The following is a 13755-nucleotide window of genomic DNA, read 5'->3' as shown; positions in this document are numbered from 1 at the left end:
AGGGCAAGCCCTCCAAGCCTGGAGGCACACCAATCGTGAGCCTGTGCGTACCCCTAGACACTCCCCTTACGCTGCCCTATAAAGATCTATGCGCAGCAGCTTCAAGCCGTCTTTTCTAGCCGTCCGCCATGGCGGGTGGGTGAAAGACCCGAGCTAACATGGGGTTAGCTCGTTAAATTACAATAAAGCCTCATGCAGTTTGCATCAAGCTTTCGCCTCCATTCTGTGTTTGGGGTGGCCGCCGTCCTGGGCTAAGATTCTGGAAGCCTCAGCTTTCTGAGGGTCTTACAGCTCCTATTTCTTCCTGTGGCCAGATGGGCGAGGAGGGTCCTCAGAGGTAGTTTAGGGTGAGTTTAAGGACTGGAGACAAGTTAGGGCCAGAAATCTAAGATGGCTCAGAAAGGCTTTGTGTGTTCACGCGTGTTCTTGCAACCTCCGAGCCTCGAGGGTCACGTGCAAAGAGCAGTTTTCTTCTCCTGACTCCCAGGGTTCTGGAAAGGGGAAAATGGAAGCAGGAAGATGCCATGGGAACCTCAGAGAGATCAGCCCCACAGTCCTGCCACCTTTCGCTTCGTGGCCTCCTGGGCCCAGTTAGACCCCCTTGTGGTGGTAGTCACACTCAGCTAGCAGGAAGACACACATCGCACTTCTGGCTTCTAATCTCCCAAACACCCGCCTCCCTCCCCAGGGTTTCCCCTCTACCTATCACCAATAGTCCCCACTCACCCTACAGTCCAAACATCCCCTCAAGATGGACACTTCCCATGGTTCCCTTGTCCCCTACCCGGGATGGCCATCCCTCCCAGGTTCCTCTGAAGAAGGTTCCATTTCTCATTTACTTTTTTGTCCCCAGAACCTATGAGAGCACTTAAAATATGGATCCCTCAATACATGTTGGCTCAGTGAATAGATGGTTTGGGGTGGATAGATAGTTTTGGTGGTTTGGGGTGGGTGGATGGGTGGGTGGGTGGGTAGAGGAAGAGTGGGTAGACAGACAGATGACAGAATGAGCAGGTGGATGGGTGGATGGGTTGGTGGGTCAGTGGATGGATGGATACAAGTACACAGTCTTAGAAGAATGTGTTTTCTTGGTGTACTAATTGATGTCCTCATTGCTTGATGCGTTGCATACAAGTACCAGTTCCTGTAGGCATCAGAACCTCTAACCCAAGCACACAAGGGTTTCTGTCATTCACAAAAGTCCAGATGTGGATGGTGTTGAGCTAGGAAGGGCTTTCCAGCAAGCTGTTATGACTCTAGGTCTTTCTGTTTCTGCTCCAGCATCCTCAAGGTTACCTCTTCATTCATTTTGGCTGATGACACTCCGTCTGTCACAACTACATTCTAGGCCACAGGAAGGAGGAGAGAAAGTCTTCCTAGGTCCAGTGCTTCGCTTCCCTACCTTTCAGATAGAAACTCCCATCTCTGGGAACTTCAATTGGAATAAATTCCCTTGAGAGCATTGGTGAACTGAGAACAGGGAACCTCTGGTGACATGCGCTGGCGCTGGCGCTGGGGAGACCTGGCCGGGGCCATCTGTGAGCCTTCTCTTTGGCCAACTGGCCTAACCTGCCTGTCTTCATGCTCAGCGTTGCATCATACCCTGAGTGTCTGTTATAGCATCATCCTTTGCCAGCCATGTGACCCCCACAAGTCCCTAAGAAAAACCCCATGAGCCTCAGTACCTGTTCCCATAAGGTGGGATAGTGACCTCCAGTGTCTCACTTGTGGAGCAAGACATGACCACATACAAATGTAGAAGGTCTAGACCAAAGCAGGTCAAGGATTTGAGTGGGATTTACACACAAAAAAAAAACTTCAACTGCCACCCGGATGTGGCTATAAGCTTTGCTGGTGTTCAAATCCATTCTACAGTAAATGGGGGGTCCCTGTAGCACAATGAGAAGGACTATAGCCAAAAGTTGTTTTCAAGATATCCACCAGCCAGCTGGGGATCCTCCTCCCTAAGCTATTCAGTGTTGGTTTGGTGAAGTCTACTCCCCACCTCCTGTCACTGGGCCAGAGTCCCCAACCCTATCACCATCAGATGGTCTAGAGAGAAGCAGACTGCAGAAGGATGTTGCCCATTGCTATGGAAACCAAGGCCAGAGCCCAGTGCCCTGCAGCTCCCTGGCATACAGCAGATGTGCTGTTTCTGAGTCTCAAGTTCCTATACATCCCTTAACCCAGCAGGCACACACACACACACACACACACACACACATACACACACACACACATACACACACACACACACACACACACACACACACACACACACACACACACACACACACACACACACACACACACACACACACACACACACACACACACACACACACACACACACACCACACACACACACACACACACACACACACACACACACACACACACACACACACACACACACACACACACACACAGCTGGCTCACCTAGAGGACTAGCAGACATCACACTGGGCTGTCCTCAGAGACCAAGATTCTGCAGCTGGTGGAAAAATAACTCTCTGGGAACAGAAGCCAGCCCCTGTGGTCAAGAACAAAAGAAAATGTTGGTGGCAAGAGTCAAGTGACCAAGGATAGTCTTTGGTTGTCACACTCAAGAAGTAACCCACCTGGACTCCTGTGTGGCCTTGCATAAGAGCCATACACCAGCAGAAGTGCTGGCCCTTTAAGAGACAGATGAGTCTCCCAGCTCCTAACCAGGTGAGCAGTCAGTGGGTACAGGAGAATATTCGCAGGCCTCTCCATATCATCAAGATTACGCATCCGTTACAAATGGGAAGTGATGACTTCCCCAAAGGAACAATCTGGCCTCCATCACCTTCACCACCGATCCAATGTAGGTCACCAAAAATAGACAAACGGGACATTACATGCCCCGTTGGGTAATGCTGTAATAAGGACATGACATCCCCTATTTAGTATTCACAGCCCAAAGCGTTTGAACTGAACCGAATCAGGAGGAAACAATCAGACCCATTCAGGTCGCTGGCATTTTACAAGACATCAGATATGAGATCTTCAAAATGTCAATTAAAAGAAGGATGGGAAGCCTAGGTTATAGCAAACCAAAGGGACAGATGCTCAAATGCAATGTGTGGTCCTTACAGGGATCCCAGCAGCTAGCACAGTGCTTGGCCAGCAATGGGGAGATCTAAGTACAAACAGCTCAGATGAGGACGTCGGTGGATCCCAGTTAAAGCCCTCGGCGATGCTAACCACACAACCGCAGTGTTCTGTTCCTGGGCAAAGGGTCCTTGATCCTGGGAGACTGGTGCCGATTGTGGGTGTCCTAGACTCAGATGTCTGCAGTTTTTCCAGATGATCAGAAGAAAAAAGGGGGAAGGGGGAGTGGGCAGTGTCAGCCTGGTGCATTTCTGTGAGGCACAGAGGGGCAGTGAAGGGGGCTGTGCCTCCTCCAAGCACCCGAAGGCCCTTTGAGGACGAGCCAGAGCACTCCATGTCCCTCCCCTTCCCTTCCCAGCCACCTGACTGGCATGCTCCCTCCACACTCCAGTTTGAAGTCCCCATTGTCACTTCAAGTGACTTTGCCAATCAGAGGAGGAGGAGGAGGAGGAGGAGGAGGAGGAGGAGGAGGAGGAGGAGGAGATCCTCCCATTCATGGCTTCAGAAATGCCTGGAGACAGAATAAGGAAAAAATGTAGAAGCATTAACTTTTTCAAAGTATTTGTGGTTTTGAACCTGTCAAACCTGTGACACTTGTACAAGGTCACAGGACTGCTCAGATCAGTGGGTTTCAGGATGCTCACCCAAGACCAGATTCTCATCCTCTGACCACCCCAGGCACTCCCTTTCCTGCAGAGGCTGATGAGAAGGACATGTGGAAAGGACTGAAGTTGCCCTGGCCTCCCCAGGACCAGTTTGGGAGCCACAAAGACAGCACTGATGAGTGACTGCCTGACACTCCAGTGTCACAAGATGTGACAAGCAGAGCCACAGGTCTGGCCCTTGGGTAGCATGTGCAGGCATGCAGGTGGTGCTGCCAACAGACTATAAGACTGAGGAGATGAGGGTTGGCAGGAGCTGGGAAGGAACTCCAGGAAGTGGGGGTGCGTCTACCAGAAGCCCCTCCCCTGCACGTGGCTATTGATATTGATGGTATCAGGTTCCTCTCCCAAACCACAAATGGCCATCGTCCCCCACCACTCCCATCATCTGGCTTCCCAGCCTGCCCCCAAAGTTCAGCTACCTCCACATTCTCCTTGCCCCATGCTAGCCAGGAGACCCAGGAGAAATAAACCAAAAAAAGAGATTGAAAATTTAATCAAAAGTAGCAATAACAAACCATGTGTGGATATCAGCCAGCAACTGAGTTGCATGAACACCACCAAGATCACTGCAGGCTGAGGCCCCTGAGATCCTAGGAGTGCAAGAGAGGGCAGAGGCAGAGAGGGGAGAGGCCAAGGAGAAGGGGGCTGGCTTCCCCCAATCGCCAGAGGGGAGGACAGGGTGTGACAGCAAGGCCCCAAACATTCTCCTAAGGAACCCAGACGCTGTTCACTGTTCGGTCTAGACTGGAGTCTGGCATTTCTTCTGATTTCCTCAGTCTGGGACCTCAGAAGAGGCACAGGAGAAGAGAGAGTGAACATCAGGAAGGGTTGAGGATTCTGGAATTCTCCTTGGTCTCTTCCTCTCAGAAAAAGTTGCTAAGAGAACACAACCCAGGCAGTCTCTTTTTATTATTTTTTCCTGGGGAGGGGTGAGGGTGCAGGTCTCATAGAGCAGGAGGAGGCAGGAGGGCTTGAAGGAAATGGTTCCATCCTTCCACCCTAAGGGTCCTTGATTGAACTCCGGTGGTCGGGCTTGGTGGCAAATTCCCTTACCCAACAAGTCACCTCTGTGACACAGACACTCACTGTCTCTGCTTCCTGCTCACCATGGTGTCGGCAGCTCTGCTCCACCAGGCACCTTCCCACCAGGATGGAGTGAAACCTTTAGAACTACGGGCAAAATAACCCCCCCCAAAAAAAAGTAGAGGAAAGGGAGAAGGAGGAAGAGGGGAGGAAGAGAGAAAGGAGGAGAGGAAGAAAAGGGGGTGTGGGGGAGGGGGAGGAGGAAGGAAGGAAGGAAGGAAGGAAGGAAGGAAGGAAGGAAGGAAGGAAGGAAGGAAGGAAGAAGGAAGATGCAGCCCCCTGGGTTGAGTACAGTTTGATGGTAACTGCAGCTCTTCTCAAGGGTAATTCCATTGACTCCCCTGACTCCCTCCAATATTGGGGGATAAAACGTGGAGTCAGATCAGATAGATAACAGATATTTTATTAAGAAATAGTACTCACAGATCCACCTAGCCAGGCGGCAGGGAGCCAGGGAGGAAAGGAAGCATGTGTGCCCCCCTCAATTCTTTAAACCTTTCCCACTGACCACACATGCTTTCTCCCTTCACTCCAATGTCCCCTTGACCTTAGAGACCAGCTTCTTTAAAGGCTTTACCTAGTGGGGCCCTAGTCACCATGTCCTTCTCAGTTTGCAGCTGCTGAATTATTCATCCATAGTGAAAGATGGCCAAGGAGAGGCCGGAATTAGGTTGCACATGCCTGTGGCCCCAGCACTCGGGATGCTGAAACAGCAGAATTTCTTATTTGAAGCTAGTCTGGGCTAGATAGTAAGATGCTTAAAAAACAAAATGGTTCAGCAGTTAGGAGCACTTGCTGCTTTTGCAGAGGGCCTGGGTTTGGTTCCCAGCACCCACATAATGACTTGCAACCATCCATGATTCCAGTCCCTGGTGACATCCTCTCTGACCTCAGCAGGCACCAGATACACACAGTGCACACACATACACGCAGACAAACATCTATACACATTAGACAAAATTTAAAAAGCAGGGAGTTGAGGGCCTAGAGGACACCAAGGGACACTCCCCACTGGTCTCCCTGCCCACGGTGTGTGGAGGCCATCCTACTTTCTCCTGCCAACTGACCAAGTCAACGACTCTGGTAATGTGGTCACTCTTTCCTAACCCTCTGGCCTTTCGGCACAAAGAAATGGCCAGGTGGCAGGTATAGGTTAAAGTTTAATGAGAGCATCACTGTGTATCCTGGTGAAAATGTCCCTGTCTGGCAACCAGAGGAGACTTCTAGACACACAGAGCTTAACCTGTGTCTAAGACGTTAAGAACAAAGCAGGTCACGGTGGTGGCACAAGCCTTTAATCCAGTACTCAGGAGGCAGAGGCAGCCGGATCTCTGAGTTCGAGGTCAGCCTGGTCTACAGTGTGAGTTCCAGGACAGCCAAGACTACACAGAGAAATCCTGTCTTGAAAACTCACAAAACAAAAAAGAACAATATTCCCCAAAATGGCTCAGCAGAAAAAGTCACTGGCTGCACAAGCCAGGACTGTGAACGAGGAGTTCAAAGCCTGGAACCCACAGAAAGGTGAAAAAAGAGAACAGACTCCTTACAAAGTTGTCCTATGACCTCCACACATGCACAGTGCAATGTGCACCCCACACACGCATCATGTGAGCATACACACAAGAAGGAGGGGGAGGAGGGGGGAGGGGAAGAGAGGGGAGGGGAGGAGGGGGAGGATGAGGAGAGGGGGGGGAGGAAGAGGGGAAGAGGGGAGGGGAGGAGGGGAGAGGATGAGGAGCAGGGAGGATGAGGAGTGGGAGGATGAGGAGGGGAGGAGAGGGAGGATGAGGAGGAGGGGAGGGAAGGAGGAGGGGGAGGAGGGAGGGGGAGAGGGGAGAGGAGAGGAGCGGGAGGAGGAGGAGGAGAGGAGGGGGAAGGAGGAGGGGGAGGAGGGGGAGGAGGACGCGGTGGAGGTGGCTGAGTGAGTCACTGAGTAAGACCGTTAGCCGCTCTCCCTTTCACTCTCAGTCCCCACATCCGTCCGTCTGCCTATGGCACCTCCTGGAGACCCAGCACCATGTAACCATCATTCATTTGCATGTGGGTATGTCCTACAGATTGGCCCTCTGTGCTCAGGAAGTGTCATAGAAGCTGTCTCTATCAGGCTGAACCTGGCTCCACAGCTCCCAAGCCCCGTGTGAAAGCTATTTTTCAAACACTGCATCATTTTCCACTCCAGATGGCAGGGCCTTGTTCCAGAACCCTGGGGATCTGTGTTGCCACTCTCCTATTGGGGCTCGCCATAAATTCATAGTGTCTTTGCCCACCACAGATCCATCTGTCACCCAAATCTGCTGGGCTGCTTGTCCTCAGTCTGGAGCTGTTGCAGAGCCCTCTCTGCCTGGGGCTGTCTCAAAGATGCCAGCCCTCATGTCACTTGGTAAAATGGCGTGGGGTGAGTAGCATTTGTCAGGTGTGTGGTGTCTTGCTCATGGAAGCCCCAGAGGCTTGTCTGATGCCGAGCTTCCTTCTGATATGTGGGAGGTGTGAGGTGGAGTAGATTTGGAACCACCCAGGAGACATACCTCTGGGCGCATCTGTGTGGGTGTTTCCAGAGTAGTTTAACTGAAACAAGGATGACCCTTGCCAGATGTTGGCAGCACTGTCCTGTGGGCTGGGGTTCTAAATAAAACACAAGAGGAGAAAGTGAACTGAATGAACAGCAGTGTTTAACTCTCTCTGCTTCCTGACTGCAGATACAGTGGGACCAGCTGCCTCCTGCTCCTGCTGCCACCCTTCCTTGAACTGTGAGCCCAAAATAACCAACCCCTCCCCTTTCTTCCCTCCTCCTCCCTCCCTCCCTCCTTCATTCCTTCCCTCCCTCCTTCCTTCCTCCCATAGCCTTGGTCAGACATTATTGTCACAACAATGAGTAACTAATACCTCACAGGTCACCAAATGCTGAAGCTGAGAACCGCTCTCACATTCCATGGTGACACAGAGTGGCAATGTCAGTATGCACATAAAACAGATCTGTGCATGTTCACTAACCTGGCATCTTTTCCTGCCACAGTTCCCAGGTCCCTTTGTGAACCATTTGGATCATCCATAGCAGGAATGGAAAACTGGGCGTTTGCCACATCGGGAGGCAGATGTGTGTCTGACTGCCCTGGCTGAGGTGCTGTGGGCACTGAAGCCGCCTTAGCTGCCATGGTTCTGCTTCTGTAGACATCCACTCAATGTCTTCTAGAACATACTTTGTAGGCACCAAACCAGCGAATTGATAACTTAAGGACTGCCCCCATACATCTTGGACATCTTGGGACTTTACTGGCCATGCTCACTTCTGCCCCGGCCCACCCCACCTCTCCCCTGGGATATGGCATTGGTTGGTGTTATGTGACAGACTTTTTCCTAGGGAGACTTCACACACGTTTATCAACCCCAGAAAGGGAACCCACAACAGACCAAGTAATGATTTTATCAAAATCCAATCGTTTACTGAGATTTCTAACAGGAATATGGCTGGGAAGTCACTTATGGAAACAGGGATGACTCTAAACAGCCAAATCACTGAAAAGCCCACCCCAGCAGGGGTGACAACTCACAAAAGCTGTCTGAGGAATCCCTCTCAGATCTGCTGGTCAGTCCCCTCCTCTTCGTCTATGAAACTGGGAGGGGCCTTGCGAATCTCCCCAGTTTCCGATTTCCCAGACAATTGGCTTGATGTTTCATTTTACACTGGGTCCGGCTGAGACACCATATCCCACCCAGACTTCGACTCGGAGCCAGGAAGTGGAATGACTCTGTGAACTCTGTGGAGAAACACATGCTGCACCAAGCTTGGGCAGCATTCTGTCGGGATTCCACCCACTGCTTCTCCAACTGGGATGCTGTGCAGATCTTGGACCCTGCATCCAACAGTCTCAGAAAGGTCTGGTTATTCTTCCTTCAAGGAGGCACTGTGACTCCAGGAAGTGGCCATGGGTCTCTTTGGAAATAAATAACCAGGCTATCAGTGCCATACGGTCAAGTGTGGCAGCAACTTTGGGGATGGGTAACCTCCCTTTGGAAGAGTGGGTCTGGTGTGCACTCTAGCTCAGTAAACAACTGTGGCCTTTTCCTGTCACAGTGTCTGTCTTCAGTCTCTGATGGTCCATTGAATCCTTCTGATGGTGTAAATTACGCCAGTACCCTTGCTGCCTGCTCCTCTGTCTCGTTCTGGGAACACCAGATAACTATCTGCCGAGTGCTGTTCAGACTTCCACCTGCCACTCCCGTCTTACAGTAATTTTCCCCACCTTGCTCATAATTTTAAGTTCCACCAAGGGGTGTCATTATCTCAAGCTCCCCTCTTCCCTATTGATACCAGGGAAGACAGTCCAATCACAGCAACTATTATTGCCAGCCTTGGCTTCTAGAGGTCAGCCATCATGGAGCTTCTGGACCACGCCACCCACCATTGACCCTCTCTCACCAGCACCTGAGAAATGCACCATCGCCAGGAGTCCTTGGAGCTGGGGCAGCAGCTGGGGTTCTGACATTTCTTATTCACTGAGATGAGTCCTACCTGGATGTCCCCAAGTGTCATCTTAGCAGCAGTGAGCATCCTTCCTGAAGACCTTGCAAGGCTGTGAAATCCTGTATCCCTGGTGGACCTCTCCTGTTCCCACTTGGCACCACACTGCCTCCGGCCCAGGGGCCTTTGTCATCAATCCCTGCAAGTCAGCAGTGATCCTGCAGCCTGCTTGGCACAACATCTGCTTTGTGACCCTTTCCTGGGGAGATGTAAACAAGTCTCTGCTCCCCATCGGCCGCACACCAATGACAGATCGAAATAACAATTGCTCCAAAGTTCAGCGTCAGCTTGGAGAACCAATGAGGAGTTTATTGGGCTTACTTATAGAGCACGGATAATGGTTACACACCGGAGCTCAGGTGACCTCAAAGCTGTCACATCACTGAAAAATCTCACCCAGCATGGATGAACCTTCCACAGTCTATGTACTAGCCCCGCCCCGTGGCCTCCCGCCCCCGCCCCACGATCTTGAGACTATGTGCAGTTGAGGGAAATTACTTACTGCTGCAGGGAGTGGCTGAAACCTCGGGTGGGGCTCTAGTGAGTCTCCTCATCTTTCCTAGGAGAGAATGTCAACAGTCCTGCCTCAAGGGTGTCTTGAGTGTTGTCATGGCTGCTCTGATGAAAATGGTAACCGTTCTCGTGCCTGTGGGACAGTGCTCTCCAGCACCATTCTTTACTTCCCTAAGTTGCAGCACAATCACATCTTGATCCCAGTCAAGGCGGATGTCTGTCTCAGGGTAGATGCTTTCTGTTTTGCAAGCCTGAGGCCTGTCTCTACCAGCAGGTGGGACCACAACCTTTAACCAGGAGTGGGCCAAGTGTGCAGAGCCAGAGGGCTAGTGAGGACGTAGAGACTTGAGATTGTCAAATGCACCCACAAAAAGTCCCCACCCATGTGCCAATCATCCGGATCCCATGCTCTCCCGCAGCCCTGACCCACGAGCAGCTTCTGGACTTGGGATCCAGCAGCTTCTCATTAAGCTACAGTCTGGTCCTCGGCATCTTCCGTCCTCCACCTGAGGAACTGCGAGGCTCTTAACACACATAGTCCAGGAGGCCCTGTGGGTTTTACACTTCACCGGGATGGGTGACTGTTCCACCCTAGCCTGTCATGATCCTCCTCCCCCTAACCATTACTCTACAACTTTGCTTTTGTATTTGTATTTATAATGATTCTTCCACATCTGTCAAATGCTTGCCCACGCCAGCCAGTGCATCTGCTCCTATAACCTCTCAATCCCAGGTCACCCCAATTGTGCTTTTAACCTATGCACTGACAGCATGTGGTAGGCTTTCCATATTGTCCCTACCTCCAGGAACAGGTTTCTGGTTGCCAGAAAACCAACAGGTCATGTGCCACAAAAATCTCATCTCATCCAGGTGGTGGTGGTTCATGCTTTTAATTCCAGCATTCAGGAGACAGAGGCAGGTGGATCTCTGAGTCCAAGGCCAGCATGGTCTACAAAATGAATTCCAGGACAGCCAGGGCTACACAGAGAAACCCTGTCTCAAAACAACAACAACAACAAAAAGTCTCATCTCAAATTGTCTCTCCCTGATCTCTTCCCATTCTTTCTTCCATCAGAGCTCAGAAGCTGGCTCTGTGGAAGGAGAGCTGAATTAGACAGAGGGGACTTGGCTTTGCCTCGGTGGTTATAGAAGCCCCAGCTGGAAACACATGGAATCTCTGAAGTTCAACTGAACCCTTGGAGCTGTCTCAAATGGAAGACTCTTGATTCTCAAAAGAACTATGAGATTTAAGTTGTGGGGAATGGATGGGGGCATTGGGAAGAACACACCTATGGTCAAGATTCCCCAAGGTTGATTAACTGGTTAGAACTGTGGTTGTGAGAAAGTAAAACACCGCTAGTCAGACTCCAATTATCTTGGCCAACTTTAGCCTTCTTTTACACTTATCTGCTCTGTGTGTGTGTGTGTGTGTGTGTGTGTGTGTGTGTGTGTGTGTGTGAATCATAGAACAACATATAAGTATTGGTTCTCCCCTTCTCCCACATGAGTCCCAGGAATGGAACTCAGGTCATCAGATTCGGTAGCAAGTGCCTTTATTTGCTCACCCATCCCAGCAGCCCAGCTTAGCCTTCTGAACAGCCATCAAACATCTCTTTATTCTGCCTCACCTCCATCCTTGTGATCCATCATATAAAACATTTTAGGGAAGATATAAACAGTCTCATAGCTTCCAGCAGCCCAGAGCTTAGCTGGTGGCTTCCCCACTTTCCCTGTTACCCACCTACCAGATATGGTTTTGTTTTATTTTCAGGGTATACTTGTTTTGCCTGTGTGTGTATCTGTGCACCACTTGAGTGTCTGGTGCCTATGGAGGCCAGAAAGAGAATATCTCCTGGACCTGGAGTTACAGATGGTTTCGAGCTGCTAAGTGGATGCTGGAACATTAACCCCAGTCCTCTGAAAGAGTAACCAGTGCTCTTAAGCACTGAGCTATCTCACCAGTCCCTGTAGTATGTTTTTAAATAGCGTGAGTTACAACTTTTTTTTTAACCCATGTATTTTTTTTAGTACCTTGATTTATGACTTTCTTTTTACAGTTACTATAAAAATTTCACACAGCTGTTGCCACACAGGGACATGGTAGTGAGGGTTGTTTGGCTCTGCTCCTGGCCATGTTTGGCTCCAGAAGAAACTGCCTTCAAGGTCGGAACTGTGGATTTGCAAAGGAGGTACTGGTACCAAGAAAAAAACTGAAGTCAAAGAGTGAGTCACATGTCCCAACCCACACAGCTTTAAATGACTGAGCTGGTCTTCAACCCAGATCTCTCATGCTGTGAAGACCCAGGCCTGGAGGGTCGGTAGTCACTGTACTTCTGGCCAGCAGAAAACAGGTAGAAAGCAAGACAACAGGTTCACAGCAGTGGAAGCTTCCTAAGTCAAAACAAGGTTTAGCGTTCATCCCTTCCAACCATTTTCCATTGGGAGAATTCAGTCATGTGACCCAGCTCTGATTGCCAGGGAGGCTGGGAAATGTAGTCTAGCTACGTGTCCTTCATCAGTGGAAGGAACATGTAGTCCAGTTTGGGTAGCAGCGCTAGCTAGATAACAACAACCCAGAGCTATCTATTTCTTGATTGGCTGTTCTTGGGCTAGGAGATAACGATGGCCATGGAAACATTGTGGTAACTCAAGAAGATGACAGGATACAGGAATAGCCTAAACTGGCCTCAAACTCACTACACAGACAAGGATGACTTCAAACTACTGGCCCTTTGCCCTCCACCTCCCAAGTGCTAGCATGAGAGGCATGTACCACACGCCCAGCCTCGGCAGCAGAAGAGAGTAAACTGTCCTGTCCCCAAAGAAATGGCACCCCAGGAAGAAGTCAGGTCTAGACACCAGAGATACAGGTATACACTCTTAACCAACAGAAATGAAAATCGAGATCAGACACAAGTTCCCGCCACCCTGACTGGTCCAGGAAAGGAGACTATAGGCCCTGTTTGCATCGGCCTGCCTGCTTCCACGTCAGGCTGTGTGAGGCATGGAGATGGATTCTGCCTCACCTGACTGTAATCCAGGTGAGAACAGGGACACTGAAAGCCCCTTGGGGTTAGAGTTGGGATAAAGATGGCTGCTCCCACCCCAGTGAACAAACATGACGTAGCTTGTTACAGATAATTCTCTAAGGATTTGCTTTCTGAGTTTTGGTGTCTCTCAGTCTCCTTGGAACATGTAGCCCAGGCTAGCTTCAAATTCTCTCTGTCCTCTCAAAGAGGACCGTGAGCTTACTCTCCTGCCTCCACCCCTCAGCGCTGGGATTACAGGCAGGCACCATGGTGCCTTGTGGCTCTCTTCACTTAATAAACATTTCCCATCCTGACTTCAAAATCTCTCAATTGCAAAATAATATTATTCCAAAAGAACCCAGATATAAGTTAAAACACCCTCCTGGAGGATGAAAACTCTGGCCTCTTTCCAAGCTGGGCTCCAGGATACAGAGATAGACAACTTCCCACTGCATGAGCCCGGCTTAGGAATTACACAGGGAGAAAAGTAGAAGGCGCCTGCCGTGTTGCGTTGGTTTGGAAAATGTAACTCTTCCTAAAATCCACAATTCTCAGATCTCTCTCTCTCTCTCTCTCTCTCTCTCTCTCTCTCTCTCTCTCTCTCTCTCTCTCACACACACACACACACACACACACACACACACACACATACACACATGAACGCACACCACACGACATCATATAAACCTTGCAAGTTTCAGAGTTTCCATTGGTCAGGAGGTTCTGCCCAGCCCATACTTTCTGTTTTCAGATTATCTCTGCCATCCCAGGAATGGGGTGAGACACTTGCCCTCCCAGCTGTTCTGGCTCA

The 13755-nt window shown here is 50.4% G+C and overlaps 1 long non-coding RNA gene across 2 annotated transcripts; it reads left to right on the top strand.

Annotated features, from left to right (window-relative positions):
• Nucleotides 1-3590: 3590 nt before the first annotated feature.
• LOC118238016 lies at nt 3591-11286 on the top strand. Of its 2 annotated transcripts, none has more exons than XR_004768118.1 (2): nt 3591-3969; nt 7156-11286. It is a non-coding gene; the product is annotated as an uncharacterized LOC118238016 (long non-coding RNA). The 2 variants fall into 2 exon arrangements; XR_004768117.1 differs by lacking the exon at nt 3591-3969 and adding an exon at nt 5102-6490.
• Nucleotides 11287-13755: the final 2469 nt, after the last annotated feature.

The sequence above is a fragment of the Cricetulus griseus genome, chromosome 2 (assembly GCF_003668045.3).
Source record: "Cricetulus griseus strain 17A/GY chromosome 2, alternate assembly CriGri-PICRH-1.0, whole genome shotgun sequence".
In the NCBI taxonomy this organism is placed as follows: domain Eukaryota; kingdom Metazoa; phylum Chordata; class Mammalia; order Rodentia; family Cricetidae; genus Cricetulus; species Cricetulus griseus.
Note: the sequence above shows the minus strand (reverse complement) of the source record. Positions and strands in the feature narration are given on the sequence as shown.